Raw genomic sequence first — 7,489 nt, forward strand, 5'->3', positions numbered from 1 at the left:
TTAAATGGCTATTTCTTGACACAATAAAAAGCTCATCAAACTTTTAAAATCCCCATTTCAGATTGATGGCAGGCTGCCTGCTCATTTTCATTTAGAGATCCTCAAAGAAATCTGACGGAGGCAAGAGAGACTGTGGTGCATGATAGAAGTTCCTGGCTCTACAGTCAGATTGCCTGGGGACACATCCCGGCTCCCCAACTTGGGCATGTCATATGACACCTCTAAGTTTCTGTTCCTTGTCTGATTTATTTTATTCACTCAATAAATACATGTGTATAATAACAATGATTATAGTCACTACCTAATAGTCACTCAGGCCTCTGTTTCTTACCTCAGAAGCTTAATCATTCTGATGCTGATGATTTTAGGAATGCCTGGAGAAACATGACATCAAAAAGATTTCTAAGGTATAACAAATATTACCAAGACCTCAAAATTTTCTCTCTGCTGGGCATTGGAAATATAATGATGAGAAACACAAACACAGCGCGAGTTGCAGGAGACCACAAGGCGAGTATTCGTCCAAAAATTGCATGAAGAGGCATATATTACTAACTCTAAGAAAAAGCACTATGTAATAAAAAGATGTTGGTAACAAGGCGTTGATGGCAGATGGAAGGAAAGAACCTGATGGGAACTGACCTGTGTTTAGTGACTGAGCTGGGAAGAAGGTAGATGGAAGATTCACACTGCCCTGGGTGTCTTCATCCAAATCTCAGCAACAATTAGACATCTGGAGCACAGTAGATATAGCCTAGTAATGGAGAAGCAGATGGCAATGTTAGCTCTGGGAGAATGTTTGACTTCAGCTAACAGCTTAGGGTATGAAGAAAGAAACTTCTTCTCACTTATGGGCTGATACTTAAGTTTCCCTCAACAAAAATGCATTACCTCATCCATTTTCTTACTTCCTTTCATCAAAAATGTTTAATTTTCTCTGCTAAATTTCCACTTGTCCTCATTTTCATTAGTTCTCAATCTCCTGAAATTTCATTTCAACCTCTCCTCCAAAACTGCTTTGGATGATTTCCTAATTGCTCATTCCAATCTCAATATATTCTGTCAGTTTCCCTCTGAAAATTCAGACTTCTCTGAGTTCCAGTGCTTCACTGTTCTCACTCACTCCCTTCTCAAGATAGTCCAACTCATCTGGCCCTTAAATATTGGCGTTTATAAAATCTTTACCTATATGATTTTATTGAATGTTATGGTTTCCTATCTTCATTCTGGTCCAAATTCCCAATCGTCATTGGATACTCATACCTAGGAGTCTTAAATATATGACTAATCTAACATACCTAGAAAATAACTAACATCTTTCTCAATATCTCTTTCTCCTTTTGCCCTCTGTATCTCAGGACCAAGTCAAAGAGGCAAAGTCAGCTAAGCTAGAGCTTTAGTGTCATTAAATGACCAAATTCTGACAAGCCTACACCTTAAATACCTTTTGATTTCCCACTACTTTCCACACCCACTGCTACTTTCTTTCTTCAGACTTTTGTCAACTCCTGCCCAAACCATTTAAATGATTCCCAACTGGTTTCCCTACTTTGGGTTTCTTTCCACTTCAATCCACCCCCATGGTACTTATTTTCTAAAATTTACCTCTGATCACATCTTCCCCCTTTAAAAAATATTCAGTGACTCCCCATTGCTTATAAAATAAAATATAAGTGCCTTAGGAGGACATATGACACCAATTAGAAGCAGGCCTCTCGCTACTTATGACTTCATATTCCCCTCATTCCTATCCTAATACCAAAAAAAAAAAAAAGAAATGCAATTTTAACTTAAACCTTACCAAATTACCTCAAGTTTTTCAAATATAATGCACTAATTAATTTTTCCGCGCTGAACACGACTCCCACAATGCCTTCTCCTAACTTCCCTTCTACCATTACCTATATTTTCATACCCACTGTAAACACTACCACTCATCTAGAGCATTCTCTGGTGTTCTAGAGTGGTTAGGCCATTTTCTCCTCTGTTTTTCAACATAGATTTGAGTTTGAATGTTTGTCAGAATTATCTTAAATAACATTTATATTAAATTACTTCCTTTTAGGAAACAAAGAGGAAGAGCTTGGAAATAAAGAAAACCCAAGTATTTACTAGACACTCTGCTTTGGACCGAGAGAGATATTTGGAACATATCTCTGTTACAATCTATGAAAATGTGGCATACTTAAAAAAAAAGTGTGGACTTTAGAACGTTAAAAAACCTAGTCTCAACTGTAGCTTTAATTTTTACTAGTGTGAGCTTAGGGGATCAGAATCTGCAATTGTAAATTGTCGCAGCATTTTCTTTGCAATATGGTGGGAACAATTATTAATGATATAGGACAGACACAAAATAGGAGGTTAATAAACAATACCAGCTTCTAGTAAAATAAGATCCTAATCTACTAATAACCATACTATCTCTAGTATTGCCAGAATAAGAAGAATGCTTCAAGTAGTCAAACATTTGGTTAATTTTTCAATTAAATTTCCACCTCATTTTAAATAATGGTTAAGCTGTGACATCTTCTGGAGGACATCTACTTTTCCTTCTAATATAACATCATTCCACTTAGTACAACCCCATGTCAGGTTAGGAAAACCTAATAAGACATGTCAACCTGCATCTCAGACTGTCTCATCTGTGACTCAAGAATCTATCCCTAAATTGTTTTTTTGAATCAGAATTCTGGAATTAGTAAAAGTGGGACTGGACAAAGTTAGAAAAAATGGCAGATCATGTGGATCATTTTTAAATAAGACAAGTATAATGATTTAAAAAATAAAACTGGGATGCAAAACAAAATTCAAGAGAAAGTTTGATTTAATACTGGGCCGTTAAGTTTACTGATGGACTTTCTATATTTTCCTAAATTCTAGAGTCAGCAGAGCCTCAAGAAAGACATTAAGTGGCTCACAGCTGATGGTAAGCAAGTCAATTTAGTCACTAAAGAGAGGAAAGTAAGTGGAAAAGAACAACACATTTTGATTTTTAAAAACATTAGGATGAGCAATACGGACAGGGCAAAAGTCTCAAGTCCAGTTGTTGCTATTTCAACTGTGACTAATACAACATGGCCTGTAACTAGGCAAAATTATGGTAGAAAATGTTTCTTTAAAGCTTGAATCCTTTACTGCCTTGATACCTCAACATTTTTTTTCTGTGGTGAAAAGTCATTGTACCCAAATGGCATTAAATTGAAGAAAAGAGCAAAATTGTAAAGCAATCTCAGTCAATTTATATTATAAATTACATATTAGATACCATAATACCAAAAGACCTAAACTATTAGCCCTAAATTATTATCAACTATATAATTCAGTAAAAGATTTCTGTATACACTATTATTCTGTTTCATTAATAGAAGTAAGAAATGCTGTGAAACAAGAATGGAGAATCAAGAAATTCATGAATAAAAAACCTAAGAGAATGGTTAAGCTAAACCTGAAAATATAGCTTCAAGATGATCCAAAAAAACCTAAAATTGTGCTTTCAAACTATAGTGTGCATTTCTGAACACTCAAGTACATGTCTTATTAATCCCTATATAATAGTGATGTCTCAGGGCCACTCCATCCCAAGAGATACCATTTAGGGTGTGAGGTGGCCTCATAAGCTAAATTGCTGCTGATTTGAGCCAGTCTGAGTCACTCCCTCTAATCCAAAGGAAAGACTGTAATCCTAATATATCTCAAACCCTTCTGTATTTGTCTCTTGGGATACTGAGAGCTTGAAGTCACTGAATCACTCATTATGAATCAGGAGCATGTTGATCAATGCTATTGTCTTGCTGATAAGAAGATACTAGATGCCTCAGTTTTGTAACACTGAAGTATTTATACCACTGTGCTTACACGAGTGAATACTCAAGGGCAAGCTCCTCCTTAATCTCTCCTTGTATTGTTATTGATTGCAAAGGAGGAGTAGGGTGTACCTGGAGAAAATTCCATCAACCCTCTGAACCCTATTCTGTTCTCACCTGCCAAAGGTTATTCCTAAGGTTTCAAAGTCCTCAGTGACTCAAGTTGTCCTTTATTTTGGTATTTCTCTTTCAGGCTATTCCTAAATATGCATTATGGAAGTTTAGTAGTGTGCCCTTCATGTAGTAGGATCAATATGTACATAAAATAAAATATTAAAGTGTTCACTAATACTTTGAACTTCCTATTTTCCAAATTAAAGAGAAATATAAAATTTTACTGAGATTAACCAGTAGCTCACAAATAACAACATAATTTCGTCCAGTGGTTTCCTTAGTAGTATATAAATCTTTGTTATTAACCTTATAGGGAATTAGCTTCTCAATATCATTTTATCCCTTAGGCATAGGGAGTTTGTTACATATGATCATGGTTGCCTAGCATTGCTATAAATTACCACCAAGTGGTAGTTTACAAACAACAGAAATATATTATTTCACAATTTTGGAGGTCAGAAATTCAAAATCAAGGTGTTAGCAGGACCACACTCCCTCTGAGCCTCTAAGAGAGAATTTATTTTTTTCTTGTCTATTCCAGTTTCTGTTACTCCAGGCATTTCTCAGTTTGTAGCAGTTAATTCTAATTTTGGCCTCTGCCTTCATATGGCCTTTTCCCTTTGTCTGTGTTTTTTCCTCCTGTGTCTTTTATAAGAGCATGTATCATTGGTTTTTAGGTTCTAACCTAAATCTAGGCTAATCTCATCTCTAGATCCTTAACTTAATTACATTTGAAAAGTCCCTTTTTCCAAATAAAGTCACATTCACAGGTTTCAGGGATTAGGACTTGGATATTTCTTTTTTGAGGACACAATTCAACCCACCATACGTATTCCCTTGGCATTATGTTATATGAGTGGAAAATGCTTATTATGAGTTCCCTAATTTACATCTCCCACCTTGATTTTTCCCTTACGTCTGGATTCTTACATCCATGTTGATATAGTAGATGGCCAATTTGATTTCTCCATCTGAGTGTGCCTCAAAACTGAGGTACTCATTCTTCCATCTTCCAGGGGAGTTGACTAGTTGTGGTTCATAGCCAAGATTCTCCCCAGAAATCACTTTGGGGTGGAGGAAGCTGCTTTTCTCCAAGTAATACCCACTTCAAAGGGATAAAAGGACAGGTTTGGTAACATGTCTCAATCCAGCACATCTCTGGAGGGCCATCCCAGCTCCAGTTTCCCATGAGATTGACTGACACCTCTCTTTCAACTGTACATCACCAATTTCTTTTTCAATCCTGCTTACTTCCTTCACAGGTATTGCTTCTGAGGGTTCTTTGCAATAAACCACCTATATGCAAGTGTCTGTTTGTTCCCCCTAGAATGCAGCCTAGAAAAAAAAAGACCCCTAATTTAACGTGTCCCTACATAACTCTTATTGCAATGTATCCTCCACCACTTCACATTCTCTCCCTTCCATTAACAGGGTTCCTTCCCCATTCCCCAACGTTGTAAATGACATCAACATCCACAGAATTTTCCAGCCAAAAGCATAGGAATTATTGTACTTTGTACTGCTTTCTTTTACCAGGATCTTATTTTGAGTTAAGTAATTTTACTTCTAAATTATATTGGATATCTGTCTAGTTTTCTACATTGCCATTAACACTTCCCTAGTGTGATCATCATCTCCTCCCATACTACTCTCAATTATTAGAACTGTGATCCTGGGTGATTTACTTACTCTTTCCAAGCCTCCATGAAGACGAAAGAATAATAGTACTCATATAATAACAGTACTCAACATTACAGGGTTGCTTTGATGAAGTGGTTAAAAAACGTAGAAGGGCTAAAATAATACTTGGCATATAGTAAGTGCTATCGTGTCAGTTACTGTAAATATTCTGAAATTTAATTAGGTCACCTCTTGTAGTGGGAAAGGGAAAGGAATACAAATGAGTGAGGAGAATTATCCGTGGACTTCTCCAGAGGTTGGCTTTGTACCTAGTATTAAATCATGCATATCTCATGGCATATAGTTGCACCATATTATTCCATATGGTGGAATCTCAGAACCCAAGTTATTTTAAAGTAAATATTCAATATGCACATATAATAACAAAGTAAATGTTATATAAAATATTTTCTAAATACTACAGTATTTAAATTTTATCTAAATGGCTCTAATTCAAGAACAAGCAGTTCAGATGCTCCCAGAAGTACAGGCTATCAGTGCATTCCAGGAGCACATTGTGGGTTGATTGTTTCCAGTACAACATCGTCCTACTGCCATGAATTTGCTTGCTGGTTAATGTCTATAAAAATTCCCACAGATGTGTAAAAATATGTATTTGACTCTGTTTCTTCTTATCCATCCCTTCCCACACTTTGTGGTAACTAAATAGGAAAATCATTTCTTGAATATCTCTGATACTATAGTTAAAATGTAGTGATCAAAAATATAAGCTTATATATGTGATCCAGTGCCAAACATTTCCCTAGATAAAATAGGTATTCAAAGCATGAATTAGGTTACTGTATAACATTTTACTTGACAGTGAAGTTTAACAAGGATCGTAAGACATGAATGTATAAATTTTAAATCCGTTATCATGGATAAGTAGATCATTTTATTAAGTCAGTCTATTACTTGTAACAACAATAGTATAATGAGACATGGGAATTATAGTTTTTTTTTTTAAATATAGCCATTGGAAAGCATGTGTTGAAGTTTAATAAAACTGAGCCAATGCTGATTTATTAAAAACTTATGCTTAAATTGTTCCCATTTTTTCTATTAATTAATTTTTTACTTTATTTATTTATTTTTATTTGTTGAGATGGGAGTCTTGTTCTGTTGCCCAGGCTGGAATGCAGTGATGTAATCACAGCCTTGACCTCCTGGGGCTCAGGTGATCCCCCTGCGTCAGCCTCCTGATTAGCTGGGACCACAGACTTTCACAACTACACTCAGTTAATTTTTTTTCTTATAGAGACAGGATCTCACTATGTTGTCCAGACTAGTCTCAAACTCCTGGGCTCAAGCTGTCCTCTTCCTTGGCCTCCCAGAATCCTGGGACTCCAGGCATGAGACACCACTCCTGGCTGAAATTCTTCCTATTTTTTATTTTTATTGTTTATTATTGTTTATATAGCCATTCAGCAAGCTTTTAATGTTTACATTATATATCTATACACACACACACACACATACACACACAAATAGAAATTGCTGAGTGCTAAAAAACATTAATAAACTTTGGTCCCCTCTCTAAATCTAGTTGAAATAACTAGATTAATGTTGAAACATTTATTTGTCTGAGCAAAAGAAGGCTCCCAATTCCCCTCATGCCTTTTTTTGCCATTGGGTTGCAAAAAAGCATAAACACCATGGAAATGACAATGTTCACAAAATATTACACAAAAATGCACCGAACTTCCACATTAGGAAGTTTCTATCAGTATTTAGCTCTTGTGTAAGTTATGGTAGAATCTCTAACATTAAAAAAAAAAAGTACCCTCTGAAATTAAAAACATGAAATGCTTGAATAGCTTCTTTGGATACTG

Source organism: Rhinopithecus bieti, unplaced genomic scaffold (genome assembly GCF_001698545.2).
Source record: "Rhinopithecus bieti isolate Rb0 unplaced genomic scaffold, ASM169854v2 scaffold_1101, whole genome shotgun sequence".
NCBI lineage: Eukaryota > Metazoa > Chordata > Mammalia > Primates > Cercopithecidae > Rhinopithecus > Rhinopithecus bieti.